This window comes from Pogoniulus pusillus, chromosome 25 (assembly GCF_015220805.1).
Source record: "Pogoniulus pusillus isolate bPogPus1 chromosome 25, bPogPus1.pri, whole genome shotgun sequence".
Classification (NCBI taxonomy): Eukaryota; Metazoa; Chordata; class Aves; order Piciformes; family Lybiidae; genus Pogoniulus; species Pogoniulus pusillus.
This window is the reverse complement of record NC_087288.1, coordinates 14,070,857-14,090,297: the sequence shown is the minus strand read 5'-3', so window position 1 is coordinate 14,090,297 and position 19,441 is coordinate 14,070,857. Positions and strand designations below refer to the sequence as shown.

Below are 19,441 nucleotides of genomic sequence, written 5' to 3'. Positions count from 1 at the left end.
CGCTGCCCCCTACGCCCCCCGCCCCACCGCCGCGGCGCCGTGCGGCCTGCCGCCCGCTGGCGGCTCCCCCCTCGCCGGCGGAGGTCGCGGGAGCCCAGTTAAAGGAGGCGTGTGTAAAGATTTTGCAATGTCCCTGCATGGTGTTGTAGACTTTCCTAGCAAAGAAACCGGCTTCGGCTTCTTTAAAATCCCCGACGACTCACCTGATTAACCTGCCTGCGGTTCTGAGCTGACCAGGTAAAGCGAGCCCCCCCTCCCCACCCCGCGCCTCTGCGAGCTGACATTGCATCGGGGGCATGTTTTTGCTTGGAGACGAGCCGCTGCCAGAAGCGTTCCCCCCACCCCCCCATTCCACCTTCAGACCTTGCCAATTGCACTTGCTCAGAGTCATTCTCCTAAAGAAAAACAGCTCCGTGAAAAGCCGCACAACAGCACCGGCCACCCGCGGCTCTGTGGTTCTCGCCTCTCGGACAATTAGCTAAAATTATTGGCCCTTGGTGGGGGAGGAGATGAATTTTTTAATTTGTGTTTGGTTTGTTTTTTTTTTTTTAATCCCTGCTGGCAGATCTTACCCCAGTAGGGTTTTGCCTTTCTCCCCCTTGCCCAGGGTCAGGAGTGCCGGGGAAGTGACAAGGCAGCAAGAGTTTGGGGCCGGGGTCCCGGGGTGACTTTGGCGGCTGGGAGCGGGGACTAGACTCAAAGCCGGTGCCGGGGCGCGTGAGAATGTCGTGACGGCTGCCCGTGTCGCGCTGCACCCCTCCTTCTCCTTCCCCCCCTCTCCTCCCCACCCGCCCCCACGCCGCGCTGCCCTTTCGGTAGCCCCCAAGTGTCCCGGTTGCGGCGCGGCCCGGGCAGCGGCGGGGCCCGCCCGCCCCGGCAGGAAGAGGTTGGGGGGTTGGAGGAGCCCGTCCTCGCCCCCGTCGTTTCCTCGCATCTCTCTCCTGCCTGAAACACTTATGCGAGCGGTTTGCGGGAGCCGAGCAGGCCCGGCTGGAAGCGGACAGGAGGGCATCGCTGCTGCGGACTGTTTCCCTGTGGCTATGCCCGGCGGGCCGGAGCGGCGGCGGGACGAGCCGGACTGTGCTCTGCCCCTGCCCCGGTGGCCGGACCCATGTCCGGGCGGGCTGACGCCGGGGACACACGCACAAAAGCAGCGGAGCTGCTCGCACCCAGAATCAGGAGGGGTGAAGGAAAGTGCGGAAAGTCAGCGTGCTGCCTGCTTATTCTGGCACTTCAGCCTCCCAGACCCGGCGAAAGGGCGGGGGTGGGGGCTAGAGAAGTGGGTGCATATGGGAGTCTGAATGGGCCCCAGGTGCTAGGATTTTTATATTTTTTTCCCTCTTTCCCCCCCCCCCCCCCCCCTTAAATAATTTTTGTTTTCCCATGGGCATTAATGCTGTGAAGGAGAGAGTGGTCTGGAGGTACATTTTGAAGGGCTGCTGAGGAAGCGCTCCTGAGTACTTCTGGTTAATATGTTTCTCATGATGGCAAAGAGGAGAGGACTGCATTTTAGGAGATGACTAAATAATGGGTGAGGCAAGTGAAAATGAGTAGAATATAAAAGAGAGGAAAATGAAGGTGAATGGTAGTGTGGGAAGGTAGACGCTGAGCAGCTTGGGTTTTTCTCCTGTAATTCCCTCCCCTATTTACCCTCCCATCCCATCTTTTCTTTTTCTGCTCTTAAGGAGAGTCTTAACAGCAAACAAACCAACAGAAAAAAACAGATGACACTCATACTTCAACCTATCTTTATTTATGGCCTGGAGGGAAGTCTGAATGCCCTTTGGGTAAAGCCACCAAAGTTTTAGGCATTTATTAGCCACCCTGTCTCAAATACAAAGTGTAAAACTTGTCCAGTACATTTTGGTGTTAACTTCCCTGCTTTGTTTCCGATGACATAATGTTCTGGTGTAGCATACCTACCCTCACTTTCAGAATGGGAGTAGTTTACAGTATCACCTACGTGAAATTATACATAGGAGCATGGGTTGCATTTCCACTGAAAATATGTGAAGACTTAGAATGACGAAGCGACTCATTTGGCTATGCTCTTCCTTGTCTTCATACCATCAAAGTAGCCATGGTTCTGTGTGCTGGGTGGAGGGGGAGGTTGTCTGTTGTGTGAGGCATTTCATGCCTGTGCAGGAATCTGGCAAGTCTCCTTTTAGAGGACTTAGTTTAAAGTGCGCTGCGGGCAGGAAAAGGTAAACATGACATTTCAGTGTGCTCATTATCAAAATAAGGAAAACAAATCAATTGCATTAACTGTGTGTGCAGCATCACAGTTATTCCATGGTATTTTGTCAGAAATTAAAAGGTTACCACTAGAGCACTATATCCCTATCTCAAGCCTGGCACCACTTATTACTGCAACGGTATTTCAATATTAAGTGATCTTAGAGATATTTCATCTTTCATTTTGAATCCTGAATTTGAATCAGCATTAGGATGTCAGAGCTGTGAGATAAGGTATAACAAACTAAGTAGACAGCTGAAGGGCTCCTGGTGAAGGTGTTGCTGAGAAGGATATCTTGGGCCGTTCGCAGTAACCTTGTTTACAGGGACATTTCAATTGCAACATGCATTTCAGTGAGAGGCTGCCTGGACTAACGCCTACGTGTCTGAAACCCATCACGAGTGTCTTTAGCACTCTGAACCTTCTCTCTGCCTTCCTTGGATACTCACACAAAGTTTTCTGGAAGGTTAGGATGATTTTTCTGATATGAAAATTGAGATGTTTTCCTAAGAGGAACACTGCTCTTTGAACTCCTGCACATTAGCAACGAAGTATTCATGAGGTTTGATTTTTATTTCTTTCCTTTTGGTGCTCTGATGTGTCAGGATCAGTAGTTACACCGGTCTTTTCAACTTCACATATATGGCTTTGATTTATTGTAGTTATGTCTCGGCAGTTTAGAAGGTATTTTGCTGCACATGAAGTCAGTTCAAGTCAGAATGTGAAAAGATGCATATTGTAACAAGGAACAGTTTTGTAGTGATCTACTGATTTATTTTTTTTTTTCCTAAAGCTGTTCCAGGAAAATCACGTGCATTTAGTGAGTGGGTGCTAAATGCCAGCAGCCACACTGATGAAGAAAAATGCCGTTGAAATACTTTGGAATAATGAATAGGAGACGTAATGGTCAACCACAAGATAAAATTTTTACACAGTGTTTTTATGGCTCTAAATTGACTGCATTGTAAACCAAGCTTACTACTCTATTAAGTCATCAGAGTTTTCAATTATTTAAGATTTCTAGTCAAGCTATCTAATACAGTCTTCATTGTCCATATCAGAAAATTATATGGAAGGTTCTAATTCCTTATTGTTGGTCTGTGAGAGCTTCGTTGTGGATGGGAGTTTAATTTTGACATAGCAGGACAAACATTATAAAGCATGCAGACAGAAAAATTATATGGAAATAGCCCTAGTCCTATGAAATGAGGATAGTTACAGCACTGAAATGTATCTAATACAATTTGAGATCCACTCACTAAGACACCTTGACAGTATCTGCCTTGCAGGTACTGTGCATTTGGAAATACTATATCTCCATTTAAATGCAGATCTTCAGTTTTCTCCAGGGGGCAGTTGGCAAATCTTTCGATTGAACCACCAGTACTAGAAAAACTAACTGAAGATTTACCCATGAACAATAGACCCTTTCAAGTCTGCCTTTTGGAAAAAAATGATTATAAAATTTCCTAATATTGCAATTTTATATTGATTTTGAATGCCATTTCAAAAGTCGCAGGAAAGGAATTGTGTCTTTTACTCAAGGTAGGCCAATGTTTGCATGCTCGTTTAACAAGCTTGTGAGAGGTAACTGTTACCAGTAAGATCCTTGTTTTTACATAGGTATTGTGTTTGCATGTGAGTTTTGTCAAATGGACAAAGCAGTCTTGCTTTGATTTTTGACCTAGATTCCTCTTGATTATTCCTATACAGCTAGTACCTGCTCATTTCCCACTGTGAAAATAGGAGAACAACTGTTGATGCTATCTAGCTGGGACTGCTTGGGCAATAGGCATGCATGTCCTGTAATCTCCCCTCCTCCTCCAAGGCTTCATTAGTAATGGATAAAATAGCACTGCAGTTCAAAAAGGGTGCAAGCCAACATTTTCTTTCCTGTGAATTTTTGCTCTTTGAGAGTTTGATTCAAAGCAAGACACAACCAGGCAGAATGAGTGAATTTATTTCTGTTTCCAAATCTGGCACACAAATTTCGCACACTTGGAGGGATGAACAGGGATATGCTTTATTTGGAACAAGGCTCGAGATCGAGATAACTTCCTATTCACTTGAAACTCAGTGCCAGTAGGTGTCAGTCCTCCTTAGAGGGGCTTGTCCAATCTGATCCAATTTCCTATATGGTATGCCAGCTTATGATATAATTCAAGGTATTAAAAGCTGAGAATGAGAGGAACAGGAGTTCCAAGTTTGGAATGCAGGCAGAATTTCCTGGTGCAGGGGAAACAAAATATTTCTAGTCTAGCAATAGACCTTTTCTACGCTGGATACTTGCATGCTGCAAGCATTCCCAGATACTTCAGTCTCCTCACTGTGGGCAAGGGTGCTGCCCAAGGATGCCCATGTGCCTGTGCCAAAGCCATGAAATTGTGGGGACATTGTCCATATTATGCTCACCTATTAATGGCATATTAATCCATTGTCCTCAGTACCTTGGAGAAAACTTCCTCCTCATGGAACTCAGGCAGACTTGCAAAGTCCGAACTTACATGCACCAATGTTAATGGCAGAGCTCCCATTCAGCTTAATTGATATTCCTGTAAACGTCTGCAGGTTTCTGTTTCTAGTGGAAGCTACAGCTTAGTGGACTACTTAAATGAGTGTTTTGCATATTGAGGTTGAAAGAAAAGTCGAGGTTGATACATTAGTTTATCATCTGCGTCATTCTCTTGACATCGGTTGGATTACTACAAGCATACATGACAAGGAGATTAGGTGCAAGATCTTCACACGCACATGCTGTTGTTAGCATGTTGATAGTGGAGATGCTACTTCTCTGAAAACCTTGTTATGAGTCAAGTCTAGGCAAGCACAGACCTGTGCCTGCATATACAAGTTGAGCAGAGCCTATCCTTTATAATACATTTTTTTCCCTTTTAAATATCCGAGCAAGATCTCTTATTATAACTGAACCATTAGGGGAAAGAAAATGGAACTTTCCTCCAACAGCTTTTCTGTTGGGGAATCTAGTGGCAGTTGCTTTGAAGCATGTGTAATTGATTATCATACATTTATTTTAAAAAGGAGACATAACAAGGAATCTAACATGATGTTTCGGAATACATCTTCTCCCCACAATGTTCTTGAGGGAAATGTAAGGTTGCAGGCATCATTTCATGCCCTGTATGGTTTTGAACATAAATCAAAGAAATTGTTGGAGAGTTATAGATGTTCATAGCAACTGTAGCTATAATAAACACATGCAGTATATATTTTCCAAGCTATTTTGTATCGGTGAAAAGCTGAAGCTGGCATTTTGTATGAACAATCCGACTTAATCACTGAAAATTTATTTCCTAGTTAGCGTGGATTACCAGTGTAGCATGAAGTGGTACACCTTCATTTAAGTTCATCTGGTTATGAAGCCTCAGTTAAAATTGGAAGCGAATTTAAATTGGACCTAGACACCTTGAAGGAATTATTCCAAACTCCAAATTTCTTTTGATGCCTCCACGGTGATATTTACATCTATGTTATTACTTACCAACATAGGTTTCAAAACACTCTGGATACTTCAGAGAACAAACAAAAGACCAGAACGTTATGAAAACCCAAACAGTTTCATTTGCACACATAGCACAAAATGCAAGCACAGTAAATACAACAGGAAAGAGAATTCTGAGTGATTGGGTAGTATGGAGCTGCTAATGGGAGCAACAACTAGCTTAGGCATATAAATTTCTTGATGATTGTATTAGTTTTGGTTTAAAGTGTTAATAGATTAAAAAGGAGAAATGACTCTTAGGGAGGAATTTTAATGGGGACAGCATAGGTACTCAGTGTGGGAGGATGAGGAAGGTGTTCCATACGTTGGTGTGGGTTCAAATGTATTAAAATGCTAAAAAGAAGATCCAGTAGTCACAGTTAATGTGTATATGTGTGAACTGGGGATAGGACACGTGTACAATCTGTGTAGAATACAGGGAGATCTCGATGAAGAGTTTCAGACTTTAGCAAATCTTAAGTGTATGAACAAAACAGATAGGATGTGTTTCTTGGAGTCTGACCTTCCAGGTGCTTTCAGGTGTGGCTCTCGTTACTTTCTGTACTCCTCTTGGGGTCAGAGATTGCTAATTAAAACTGATACTGCTTATGGAAAATGTTGAGACTAGCTAAAAGGGTGTGATTCTTAAAAGTGTCTCTGTGCTTTTTCTGGTCTTCTGTTTTATTGTGGTTAGTTTCCTCCATTATTACAAGAGCCAGGAATATCTTTCTAAAAGAGAAAGCTGGTCTTTTATTACTCAACAGGGTTTTAAAATATGCATCAAATACCCTGAGACTGATGCTAAAGCTGAGACTTTGCTTGCTTTTACTTGTTCATAGTATTAGCACTAAATTACTTCCTCTTGATGATGTCTTTGAATTTTAAGACCTGCATGAATTAAACAAGAAGCTTTCTAAATTGTTACGACTGGTGGATGTCAGGAAGGCAGAGCATGGCCCATCTTGACCACCTAGTAGTAGTTTAGACTTCAGAAGAGCAGGCAATGGTATAGTCTTCTAAGGGCCAGGTGGAGGAGGGATGGAGACGCATTTCTTCTGATATCAGGTAAGGTCAAAATTGGCTTTGCCTTCTTAATTTCTACCCAGCTCTTGCTTTCATCCTCTCCAAGCATTTTTTTTTTTTTGCATCTTCTTAGTAGCCAGGCTACTTTACCCTGCCTTCTGAAGTTTGGAAAATGGACTTTGAATTGTTAGTATGCTCCCTGCCAGATGCAATCCTGCAAAACCAAAATTCTATTAGAAAATGAGAAAGAAGGTAAAAGGGAATGTGGTGTGTCACATGCTGAGGTATAGTTGGGAAGACTGGGAGGAGAAAGATTTGACAATTCTTGTGTATCCCATCATCAAAATCTGCATGTACTTTCACAAAAGAAGGGAGATGAAGGAGCTATGTCCTTGGATTCATACTGACCCTGTAATGAATGGACATGATTATAGAGGGGACGTAAGGAGGAAATGGAGTCTACCTCCAGCTTTGGCAAGTGCCAGTTGGACTTTGTGAGGTAGGGCTGCTGAACACTGCTCATGTGCTGCATTCAGAAGTCAGCCTTTCAACACAGACACTAGGGTATTTAGAGGCTCCTGAGGAGGAAACTTCATTCACTGAAATTCCTGCTTCCACTGGGATTTGTTTTTTACTTGTCTTAAATTAATGTCTTGAGTTCCACTAGACAAAAAGAGCTTGTTTTACTGTGCACCGAATTCTGAACAGAAAAAAAACATCACCTGCCATATTTCAGTCAAAGGAGACCAGGTGGGCAAGCATTGAGAAGGAGGTATGTGGAGTCTGGGCAGCAGGCTGGGCACTGGAGCACAGAGAGCAGGCAGTCCAAGGTCACAGCCCTTTCTGTGGCAGAGCTGGGAGCTGGATGCACAACCTGAGGTTTTAGCCCTTTACCTTTCTCTGACATGCAATCCTGGCCCTGCAGCTTGAGCAATGGAGGCACAGGGACTGTGCTTTTGCAACACACCTGAAATGTGATGGTGTCAGTTGAGGCACAGAAAGGTGAGGTGAAGTGTTGGAGGTGATGGAGCCAGTCAATGAGCCCAGTCTCTTAGCCAGGATTTCATTTCTCTCCCTTCTACTGTCTCTCTAGGGATGAGAGTGAGATTAATCCTGCTGGTGCCACCGCATGCTTTCATTTCTCTAATGTGACATTGTCAAGGGGCGGGCAGGATCCTTCTTCCAGAGGACAGAGGCAAATTTGGTCAAAGATGGGTGGAAGTGCACGTTGAGTCAGTATGGTTACCTTGCTATAAAAGGTGCCTACCTGTTATAAAAATTATTTCAGATGTTGTGCTAATCGGATTTTGCTGCTTCTTACTGCTTTTAATTGAATGGAGATGAGAACATGAACTATGAATACCTCTGAACCACACACCCCTATACTTGCTTGTGCTTATGAGTCGGAGTGTGTGTGCGTGTGCAACGTGCATACACACACTCAGATGTTGTGTGTGCACGGGACCTCAATTATTTTGCTGTTTGAATCACAGAGCATGCTGTCTTGATGTACTGTCAGTTTTGGTTTCTGCCCTTTGAAATAAAGTTCAAAATATTAAAGAAATAACACGCAATATACTAGTAGCTAGAATAGTCATAGTGCCTGAGGGGAGAAGAGGGTGGTGAATAATCTATCCTACAAATGCTTGGGGAAAAAACCTTTAACTCCTCCTGACCAAACTCTGCAGTGGTGCACTTTTATAAGGGACTCTTCTAGATTTTGTTTCTGAAATTTGCTGGTTATCCTGGAGAGAGAAGTAGGTCCTGTTTGGAAAGCAGGGTGCAAGCTCTACAGTCACATTCTGACCGAGTGCCAGAGGAATGTATAGGCCCCATTAGCCATCAGAGAATCACCCTAGGCTAAATGGTGAAGCAACTAAATCCAAATTAATTATTGATAATTCTTTAACATCAAATGTGAGATTGTGTTCTGAGTATTGCTTCCCTGTTTAAGAGTTGAAATAATGCTAGCAGCAGGATTATGTTTAAATGTTGCTTTTCTAGTCTAATTAGTTTACTTGGACAGCTGTAAGAACTGCAGGAGCTGATGCAGGTTCTGCCCATCCCTGGTTGGTTCTAGAGGGCCAAGGTAGGAGCTAACAGATATTTAGTCACACTGGGACTTCAGTCAGAATATCAAACTTTGCCAAATTTGAGATGTTGTGCTCCACGGTTTTAGTGCAACAATGTCCATGCTAAAAGGCTCTAGATGAGATATTAAATGAAAGAACCACTGCCCTCCCCCCACCCCCACTTCCAAAATCTTGATTTGTATCAGAAAAAAAAAATGCTGAGAAGTGTGTGAGTGATGCAAGGCAGGCTTGGGATGAATTTAGGATAAACAGGATGCCTATTGCACTTAATTTAGCAATTCTTAGGCAGAAAATGCTTTTGAGTGCAGCTAGCAGCTTCTCATCTGCAAATGCCATCATCAAGACAAAGCAAAATATATTGTGGCGAATTCTGCAGTCCACAGTCGTGACACAGTCAAAGCCTCCTATTACAGTGAGAGAGACTTCTGCTTGTGTCACAGCTGCCTGGGATGCAGGATTTCAGAGTGGCATTAATAAAAAGAATACAGTAAAATACACAGTTTCAAAAGTCCTGCAGGACATGCTGCAAAACGCCGGTGATTCGAACTGGGTGAAGTTGTCAAAGGTTACTTTGCTCTCCAGAGCCTGGCAGTAGCTCCACTGAAATGTGATGCCATTGGTTTTCAGCAAAGGTTTCTTTCTGCAGGGCTGCAAACAGAGATCAGCTGCTACTGTGTATACACAACTAGGGAGCAAATCAAGCAGCACATTTAAGCAGCCTTTTTAACCCTGAGACTTTCCAAGATTTCTTCTTCACGCAGGAAGTTTCCTTTATATTGTCAGCTGTAGCACTTTGCTCATGTAATGAGATCAGAGCTAGGATCACTGCTGCACAGTAGAAAGACTTCCTTAAGACATTTGTCCTTGAAACTGCACCAAACTCTTGGAAGAACCCAGAACCTGTAAGTATGTATGATATAGGCAACAATAGCACGGTGCAAAGCTGCGATCAAGCATTATACAATGTCTGATTAGCAGGGCAGAAGGGATTTTTATTTTTTTAATGTTCTGTTACATTCATTTTCAGTTTGTTCTAAGGAAACAAATCAATTCGGGCTTCTGATACAGTGACTTTGCAGTAGATGAGCTGGTAGTAATATGTTTGATTTAACTATTTGTTGCTCTTATGTAGCCTATGGGACGATTATTGTAGCCATCAAACTGTAGAGAACTTCTCTTACGTTTTTAAGCATTTTAAAGGATTTGGGGGTCCACCTTGCAAATAAGTTTTTGCTTTGCTTTTTGCTTTTGGTAACCCCACCCTATGCCAAACTATAAATAAGAGGACAAATGGAATTAGTGTGTATTGTCCTTAGGTAGCAATAAAATATATTTGTTTGCAGGCTTAATTTAGTTGTTAACAATGCTGCACTGTTTGGGGTGTTGTTTGTCTTAATTGAATTCTACTCAAGGCTGTCTGTTTTGTGTTTTACTATCTTGTCTGTGTCTGTTTAAGTTACTTTGCCGGGACTGCAGTCTGGTTAAACCTGTATTTAAGCACTATTTATATCCTAAGCACATTTGTGGTAAAATAAGTGTTTGAGATTTAATTTTTTTTAAAAAGAGTATGGTTTTATTAGCAGTGAGCATCAGAGAAGGCACAACATGGATCAATGTCAGACATAGACCACATAACCTAAGTCTTCTGTGCACCAAGTCTGATCCGAACGTGTCAGGTTTTGCAACTGCGACTAATACAAGCTTTGAGCTCCCTTTCAATAAATTTTTCATACACAACAATACTTCTGTTGATCAGATTAATTTCTCCCAGGTTAGCCTGATTGATAGCTGGATTGTGGTTTCTTAAGAGCTTTCTCCATGAAACCCCACCGAAGAGCTGCATTCCATTTAACCAGTGAATGTAAAAACTGGTAACCATGGATTCAGCCACCACTAACTGTCGAGAGCAATGACTTGTTGTAAACAATACAAATGAGCCAGGATAGCAGAAGCAACCAGACATGAAATGATTTTAATAGAAATTACGGTAAAGGTCATGTGATACTGGATCAGCTTGGATTCAGTGTTAAAGGGAAAGTATTTCAGTGTTTCAGATTTGATTTAAAGTGCACATCTCCACTGGCTTCATGTTTGTGTAAGACCCCCAGAGGGGAAAATGAAGCGGTTCTTTGGAAATGCCTTTGCTTAATTGCATGTTGTGACTTAGGCCCTGATCCCAAGGATGTAGGAATAACTCTAATCAGTGGGATTATTCGTGTGTTTAAAATTTAGTATTTGGAAGCGTTTGTGGGATCGAGGACTTTCTAGATAAGTTAGCAGGGGAAAAAGTATATTTTAAGGAAACAATAACCTGTCACTAAGGATAAATCATGGGAATGCAAGTTTTAGTACTGTGGTGTGGTTTGGTTGGAGATTTTTGTTTGCTTGTTTTGATAATGTGAAAACAAGTTATATTTATCTGTTCCTTTTTAAATGTTATGACTTTCATTTCTCATCCACCATTCCACAAATCCTCTTCCAGTTTATAGCCTCTCTTTGGGAGAACTGGTAAACCATAGTGTCAGCTGTTATAATACAGCACGATGATAGGCACATGCAGATCACATGAGCAGTTGTGTGTCCTATCTCAGGAATTTCCATCCCTACAAAATCTTTGCTGACTCCCAGCTGTCACATGGCTGTCACTCACAAATTCTAACCATAACCAAATCCTCCTCCCTGGGCATGCGCTTACCAAACCTCTTACATATGTAGATGGAGACACAGGCACAAATGTCCCTGCTTCAGCACTTTCTTTGCATAAATGGGTCTCTCCCCCAAGCCTGCTGCATTCCACTAATGTTTCTCCCTCAATTTGTTCCTGGTTGCTACTTTGCTGCTGCGTCTGTGCTATGTAAGGAGGAACCTGGGATGGAAATAGTAGTCAGTAAGAAATGCAAACAAAGATAGCTTTTGGCATTATTTAATGTAACAATTCAATTAGCGTGAGTTGAAATTCACAACTTTCATGGCTCTCTAAACCTGTCTAAAAAAAATTAACCCTTACTGTTCTATAGACAGCACTATCTCCATTGCAGTATGCTGACTTACTGTCTTGTGCATTTACTTGTCTTGATGGTTTTATTATCTGGAAATCTTAAGAGTCCTAGACTGGAATTTTGGTGATTTCTAGATTATTTCTATAGTCTATAGATGTCTTGTACATCTGTGTGGCTTTATTAGTAATTATGATTTACATATTATTCATCCAGAGGTATTTAAAAGAATTTCTCATCAATCTGTTAGAGCTGACCAGGCTCTCTCAAGTACAGGGTGCAGCTAAAATGTCTAGGTAGATACAGGATAAATTCTGCTTTCTCAGTCCTTCTGAGCTGCCTTGCCAGATGAAGGGGGGTGATTGCTTTTATAAGTTGGGAAGGTAAGATTTGGCTTTTGCATACTTTAACAGCTGGAAGGACTGATTTCTAATGATAATAAATGCTTTGGAGAAGTCAAAGGAAATCATTTAAAAAGGAGTGTTTGGAAAAGGGAAAAAAAAAGCCAAATTGCAAAATGTTTTCTGTTGTTCATCTGTGTCAGTGTTAAGAGTGTATTGGGGTACTTCTGTAAATCAGACCTGTAAATATATTAACAGTTTACTAAAAGGGAGGAGGTAGCTGGACAGAAAAGATACTTCCTTGACTTTGTGTACATATCCTGGGATAAATCCTGAACTGCAAATAAAATGCAGGTGAAACCACACTGAGACTCAAGGCAAATATCCAAGTAAATTGAGGAAACCACACTGGCCTCCTTAGCATGACATCATGCTCTTCATGAAGTGTTAGTAACTCCTGCACCCCTTGAAAACCATGTGGGGGACATCTGAAGAGTCATGCCTGGTCAAAGAGACCCAAGTTTCAATCTGGAGAGAGCCTGCAGTGTTAAGGAAGGAGTGCAGCATGATCCCATGGGACAATGGGCAATTTTCCTTTCCTCAAAGTATCTTTGGCATCATTATGATCAGTGACATACATACTTACCTACTCTGGTATGTTTTGCACCAAATAGTGAATTTGTAATGCCAAGCATGCAGGAGTTAGTGAATGAGCTGTTAGAACCCTTTGCCTCTCTGCAGGCAGGAATTGGGAGGCAAATCCCTTTGTTTCTCTCCTAGTTTGTAAAGTTCAGGTGCTGGCTGATGGGCAGCTGAAGGTGACTAAGGCAAGAATTCTCATCAAGGAATGTTCTTTGAGGGTGTATTTGAATCCTCAAAATGGAAACCTCACTGTTTTACCTATGGAGAGATTTCAGTCAGGTAAATGAAGCAGTGTATACTTGGGGACTGGCAAAAATATTTACCATTAAGACAGCTAGTAATAATTAGTGATATTTCCCTTGGAAACACAATAATATATAGAATAATAACAAAAATAGTATTTTATTATTGTGGTTCTAATCTACTAGTTTTATGCAAAGACTGTTTCAGTCAATTACATAGGTTTTGTATATGAAAACATTGTCTCAGCAGTCCTGTCAACAAAATTCAACTGATGTAAGCACAGGCACCTTGAAAAAAAAACCAAAACCCAAAAAACAAAGCCAAAGCAATCTTGATATGGAAGTACCAGGAGCTATAGGGTAAACTGACACCCATATCTACTCACACTGTACATCATGGGTGAGACAGCCAACAGGACTGCAGGTAAGTGAAAAATAAATCGGTGGCTTTTGTCAGGTGGACTCCTGGGTGTCATAAACTGGACTGAAACTACTTAATTTCATGGAGCATGGCAAACTAGTTGGTCACTGAGTCACAGGATATTGTTCTTTGAATTATTAACTCTATGTAAGCATTACAGTGTTTTACAAATTTCTTCTCCTTTCTGGTTTTACCTCTTAGATGGTGTGGGTCAGTGACGGATTTTTTTTGAGTACTCCTCTAGTAATTTTGCCTTTTAAATATTTCAAAATGTATTTCTTCCCATGGGCTATTGAAGACCTGTGATTTATGGGTTATAATGTTCTTCAGGTCAGCAAAACTGTCATGTGGTCTAAGGATGGGAACTGTGATCTGTATCAGCTGGATTAACTTTCCATTAACTTTCCGTGGCTAGAACTTGTCTTTGATTATTCTGCATTATTCCTTTGTTCAAAATAAGGTCATTTTCTGTGTATTTTAGTTTTAACAGAACCAGACTGTCACTGACCATCAGCTTTTGCATGCATAGACTCTCTCCTTCCTGGCAAGGCTTTAGGCCCAGATCCACAAAAGGATTAGATGGTTTAAGTGGGACTTAAGTGGGATTTAGGCAGTGAAAGCCCAAACTGAGATCCTCAATATCCCCACTGAACTGCCACCTAACCTTAGAAGTTGCCTAACCTGTGTGAGTACCTACGTTTTCAATAGCCAGCTTTCCCAGGTGGCCAACTGCTTTGGATATTCCCAAGCACTTCCATCTTGACAAGGCTGAGCCTCTATGCTCCCATCTTTCCCCTCATGTCCTGACAGACCTCAGAGAGCACAAGCTCATCTCGGAGAATGGTGGATTTGTATGTTTGATGCATCTTGATTTCTCCATCTGTGTCCTTGAAGGAAAGGACCCTCTGGTAGGTTTCTTTCAGAAGCAGCCTGGGGATCTAGAAAAAGATAGCAATATGAAGAAATTTGAGTTTCATTGCTGAAACATATATAGGTCCTAGCTGAGAAGTGGGAGTGTGGATGTGTGTAGCCTTTGACATCTCCTATTGGCTGTCTTGATCTGCTGTCTGCTTAGTGATGGACACTTGTGAATTTGCTGTCACTGCACAAAACATGGGGATAACTAATAAGGCTGAAGGCTTTATCATAGAAGCATAGAATTAGCCAGGTTGGAAGAGACCTCCAACATCATCCAGTCCAACCTAGCACCCAGCCCTAGACAATCAACCAGACCAGGGCACTAAGTGCCCCATCCAGTCTATTCTTCAACACCGTCAGGGACAGGGATGGTGACTCCACCACCTCCCTGGGCAGCCCATTCCAATGCCAATCACTCTCTCTGGCAAGAACTTCCTCCTAACATCCAGCCTAGACCTACCCTGGCACAGCTTGAGACTGTGTCCCCTTGTTCCACTGCTGGTTGCCTGGCAGAAGAGATCAACCCCACCTGGCTACAACCTCCCGTCAGGTAGTTGTAGACATGAGCAGAGCATGCAGAATTATTATCACATCCAGGCTTTTTCTTGCAGAATCCAGACCCTGCTGTTTTGTGACAGCAGTTTTGTGGAGAAGAACCCTTTTCTGTAAGAAGTCACTTAGGCTTTTACCTGTGATTATCTTGTATATAGCTGATACTTTGTTTTTTTGAGAGGTGTTTTTGTGCATAACCAGAAATTATAATGGCTTTTTTAGGGCTTCACATTCAAGACTTTCTGGAGCTGTGGCTGGATTGATAGTTGTCTCACTCTGCAGAGGCCAAAGCAAATAATGTCTTGTTAGTAGCTGAGTAAGTGGTCCTGTGCCATCACTTATTTCTCAGCTGTACTCGTGACATTTTGTGTGTTCTCAGCCATGTCTGTTGTTTGTTTAAATCCTGCTCAGTTCCTTGATTTATCAGTTTTCTGTAGACTTTTGTTCGAGTAGTCCCAAATGCTATCCTATTTCAAATAGATGCATCCTTATCAGCAAATAGTCTTTCATCAATAACTTTAACTCTTTCACACAACTCTGCATATATTCAATTTGACCTTCTGGTTTTTAGTATTTAGAAATATATATAAATACATGAGTGTTTAGGAAATCTCTTAGATTTTTTCCTGAATCATCTGCTTTTTTTGCAAGACTACCTTTGTTTGTACTTTTCCTCCACATTCTTAGACTGAGCTTTTTTTCCCCCCCCTTCCTTTTTCCTTTTTTGTTTTGTTTCTTTCCCTGAAAGAGGGATCTTTTTCTCAGGGAATTCCTGGTTTTCTGATTTGCCAAAGATAGTTAGACTGTGCAACCTGAATATTATTTATGGCTTCTTTTGATTTATATACATGTGCAATCTTGACAACAATTCAAAGCATAAAGCATGTTTGTATAGAGACATAACCCAGAAATTATATAAACCCACAGGAAAAAAAAGAGATACTCTTATACAGTGAATAAATTTAATATATAATAACAAATGCTATGTGTGTTTCTTACAAAGCCTGGTTGTGTTTATACTGAGGCAGCTAAAATTTGCAGAACTGTCTACGATAGTGACATCTTAGCAGCTGAAAATGTTATTTGTGTATTTTTAACACTGCTAGGAGATCTGTTATTTTAAGTGAGACTACGTGTTATACATTAAGCTGTAACTTTCAATCCACTAACTTCAGGTTTTCAGACTAGCATGCTTAAATTATTACACAGTTATTTTGGTATTGTAATACCTACAAACATTGGCGCCTAAGCACATCTTCCTAGTTTTGTTTGTTTCAGTTATGTGTTTAATAATCTCACTGAGCATTTCAGGCACAGTTTTGTAAAATCTGCTAGGGGCAGTTTTGTGAGTGTTCCTGTCTTGATGTTTTACCTCTTACTGTGGAAGATTACTGTCTACAACTACCTGAAGGGAGGTTGTAGCCAGGAGGGGGTCGATCTCTTCTGCCAGGAAACCAGCAACACAACAAGGGGACACATTCTCAAGTTGTGCCGGGGAGGTCTAGGCTGGATGTTAGGAGGAAGCTCTTCCTAGAGAGGGTGACTGGCATTGGAATGGGCTGCCCAGGGAGGTGGTGGAGTCGCCGCCCCTGGAGGTGTTGAGTAAAAGCCTGACTGAGGCACCTAGTGCCATGGTCTAGTTTACTGGATAGGGCTGATGATAGCTTGGACTGGATGATCTTAGATGTCTCTTCCAACCTGGCTGACTCTATGGACTCCTAGACCTCCATGGAGACACTAACATTTTATACAGTGACAGAACTGAACAGTATTATGTATAACCATGTGTGTTAGGCTTATGTACTTGTACCTAATATAATACTTAGATACTAAGTATACAAAATAACCCATTGCTGACTGATTGCAGGAAGGACCTGGTGTTGTGTATGTTAAATCATTAGATGCAGTGAATTTATGACTGCTGTATGGAACCCATTTTAGGTAAAGGAAGTTCAGTAAAGACTTGTGTCTTGGTGGTTGTCAGATCACTTGTGTGCTTGCTAAATCCTATATACAGTGCTTCCATTTGCTGAGTTACTCACTGAGCTTTTAATAGTCAACTTAATTTTAGTGAAGGTTCAGTTTAGTAACTCTTGCAATTAGTGGAAAGTCTTGCCAGCATTCATCTTGTAAACCGTATTCCATATGAAATCCACATGCCTGGTACATGCAGAGGTAAAAGATAACATCAATTCTGATGGATCCCATCATGACTGGCTTTTCAGGATAAATTACAGAACCTTTTAATTACTGGGGGCAACCTTGCAGAAAATTGAATCTTGAGTTTGCACATAGGAGGAAGTTTGGTCTCCCTTGCTCACTATTGTTTCCCAGTACTGACAGTGGCTCTGTGAGCTGGGGTTCCTGGCTACCTTCAGGCAGCAGGCTTCACATCAGCCCTGCTGACATGCTGCTGCTGAGATGGGCTTAGAGCTGGGGTAGAGGAGGTAAGTCTGCTGCTTGACTCTTTTAAGGCATTCTTATGGGTTGTTTTGTGGATACAGGTAAAGGACTACAGATGAGAGGATTTTTTGCCCTTGTATAAAACAGAGGTATGACTTCAGCCAGCCAGATAGCATCCTGCAAAATGAATATGTCATAACTGAGGATTATCTTGGAAGTAAAGGCAAAGGTACAACAACCAAATGCAGCAAGAGTGTTGTGTTGGTTTGTTTGGTATTTTTTTCTTTTTGCTGAATGAATTAGTTAATATGTATGTGTCTGGCTAACATGGCTGGAAAATTAAGGCCCACGTGTCCCACAGGACGGACACTACAAGGACAATTAGAGCAGTGTCTTGCCTTGTCAACAGTGCTCTCATCTGAGCTAGAATGTTTCAGATCCATAAATACCCAAGATGCAGAGGTTTCTGACATAGTAAGTAGGAATTGTGTGCTAGAGGAGGCACAAGGGAGTATGCTGCCTTTGTCATCGTTGTGTCCCTTGCTCAGAAGTAAGTGCCAGTTACGTCTGTACGCAGGGAAATTCAGGAGCGTAGGTTCCACTCCACTCCAGTGGGTACAAGGCACAGTCTTGGAGCTGTCTTGTGTGTGCAGGGCCCTGCCCTAGTTATAAATGCACCAATTTAAGTAAAGGTGGTAGTAATTTTTTGCCGCAGAAACCTGATGTAGAAAAAGTGAGACTAATAGGCCCCTGTCAAGTTTAGTGAAGAACAGGCAGCAGAGAACTCTGATTTATAGGAGGATGTAGGCATGCAAGGATCTTTGCATATGAAATCTTTCTCTAGCTGTATGAAAAGTCATACAGAGTAAAGTCATGGCTTCACTGAGATCAGTGGGAATCAGTCTCAATACTGTAGTAGATTCTTTATGCTCTGCAGTGGTCTTCTTTCTGGTGACAGAAACTCTGGTACAGACTTCAGCAGAATCCTTACCATTGATTTGGGTTTGATCTCTCCTATGTGGAGAGACTGAGGAAGTTGAGGCTGTTCAGTCTGGAGAGGAGAAGGCTCTGAGGTGACCTTATTGTGGCCTTTCAGTATCTTAAGGAGCCCTACAAGAAAGCTGGGGAGGGACTTTTCAGGATGTCAAGTAGTGATAGGACTATGGGGAACGGAACAAATCTAGAAATCAGTAGACTCAGACTGGATGTTAGGAACAAGTTCTTCAGCATGAGGGTGGGGAGACTTTGGAACGTGTTGCCCAGAGAGGTGGTGGAAGCCCCATCCCTGGAGGTGTTTAAGGCCAGGCTGGATGAGGCTGTGGCCAGCCTGGTCTAGGGTAGGGTGTCCCTGCCCATGGCAGGGGGGTTGGAACTAGATGATCCTTGTGGTCCCTTCCAACCCAGACTGATTCCATGATTCTATCTTTACAGGAAGGGTATCACCACTGGTAATAGTGTGGAATAATAATTTAAAAAATACTGCCCAAGACAGGGAGTTTAAAGCTTTCTATTTTATATTTCAAACCTGTTATTGTGAGTGATGCCAGCACAGAAATTGAAATGTCTCTGAGGCGTTTTGCAAAGCAGAGCAAGAGTGTTCTTTTTTTCACCAGTTTTTCCACTTATAGGATGCTATATTTTGGATAGTATTCATAAACAGCCTTGGTAAAGGAGCAATAGCTACCTTGTAGGAATATTTGTTTGTTTATAAAGTATGTAAACTCCTTGACAGAAAAGAGCCATGAGAAATTCGAGGTGGCTATTTCTCTGTGAGAGAAGTCTGTATATAGTCTTAATTTAGTCTCCTTTATTTATAACAACACCTTTGAATATAATTTCCAAGATGTTTAGCTATCAAACTACGTGATAATGAGGACAGAGGGTACATCATAAGTCTGCAAATACGTGTGAGGAGATGGTGAGCTTAACCTACCAGGTGAAAGAAAGGTTAGTATAGCAACTGCATGAACACATCAAAGCATGCACCTAGTTTGCTGCACTAACCTAATTATCCCTGCTATAGATATGTTTGACAAACATATCCATAGCCCAGATACTGTTACTTCTCAGTGGGA

The 19,441-nt window shown here is 42.1% G+C and overlaps 1 protein-coding gene across 4 annotated transcripts in view; it reads left to right on the top strand.

The window, feature by feature from the left end:
- Positions 1 to 19,441, top strand: part of ESRRG (estrogen related receptor gamma) — a 414,670-nt gene that overhangs the window by 486 nt on the left and 394,743 nt on the right. For 3 of the 4 annotated variants that reach the window (XM_064164517.1, XM_064164515.1, XM_064164516.1), the window contains exon 1: positions 103 to 237. The exons of the other annotated variant lie outside the window; for it this stretch is intronic. The gene's annotated coding sequence lies outside the window, so the exon portion shown is untranslated. Of the gene's footprint in view, positions 1 to 102; positions 238 to 19,441 lie in introns of those variants that run through there. 4 annotated transcript variants of the gene reach the window in all.